The following is a 1,096-nucleotide window of genomic DNA, read 5'->3' as shown; positions in this document are numbered from 1 at the left end:
CTTATATTGTAACATAAAAACATTTTGGGATATGTATTAGAGATGTATAGATCTTCGAACTTTCTTGACGAATGGTTTATATGAGATTCTAGGCAGAGGGTTTGGATTTCCAATTTAAAGGGTCCTATGGCTCAAGCCCCTAGATCTAAATTAGCCATTCGAAGGGAAAGGGGTGATTGGAAGCTTATCTAATAATGCAAGTATCCTAAAATGGAAAACACTGATAAAAGTAGAAACTCTCTAGTCATAGAAACTTAGTAAAATAAGAAACTTTCTAAAAATGGAAACTTTATAAAAATAGTAACTTACTAGGAATAGAAACTTAGTAAAACAAACTATACTTAAACACATACTTAAACTTAAACATGGGCAAAACACTTAACTACTCTTAAATGTCAATAGGTTGACTTTCCTGCTCACTCGTTCAACTCTTTATTCCGAGGAATAACTCTCTCTACTTACTAAGGTGAATTCATAGCCCCTCTTTATTGCTAGCAAACTTACTTACTTTACTTGGGGTGAGACACATGCTGTTTTTACTTTTTACAATTTAGACACAAGTACCAAACTGTTAAACTATGCTATACCCGGCTATGTCCGACTAAGTCCCTACAGTGATATTTTTAATTGCTGCTGCATGCTTAATTATCAGGGGTAGGCCTATCGGGAGTAACGTCCCCGATACATTTGACTAAGTCTTTGTATTACTTGATAATGAAATTAAACCGACAAGGACAGACACAACTTGTCATGGGGCAAACTTGAACGTTTAGTCTAAATATCACGCATTGGCATAACTTTTTGATCCTGCGGGAGATCAACTTTACAAATTAAATCTTGTGGTCTAAAACAACGATCAAACTTTTTGTTAAACCTATGAACTTCACTCAACCTTTTTGGTTGACACTTTAGCATGTTTTGTCTCAGGTGCTGTTTGATTCAAGCTCTTATACTTACTGCTTATGTGATGCTACTTGGACATAGGATCATGAGATATCGCATTTATTACTTCTGCATGTGAACATTTACGTTATTGTTATTCCTGTCATTGTAACGACATTTCATTTTCCGCTGCGTACTCATTAAAGTTAAATTC

This window comes from Rutidosis leptorrhynchoides, chromosome 5 (genome assembly GCF_046630445.1).
Source record: "Rutidosis leptorrhynchoides isolate AG116_Rl617_1_P2 chromosome 5, CSIRO_AGI_Rlap_v1, whole genome shotgun sequence".
NCBI lineage: Eukaryota > Viridiplantae > Streptophyta > Magnoliopsida > Asterales > Asteraceae > Rutidosis > Rutidosis leptorrhynchoides.
The sequence above is the reverse complement of the archived record's forward strand: the minus strand, read 5'-3'. Positions refer to the sequence as shown.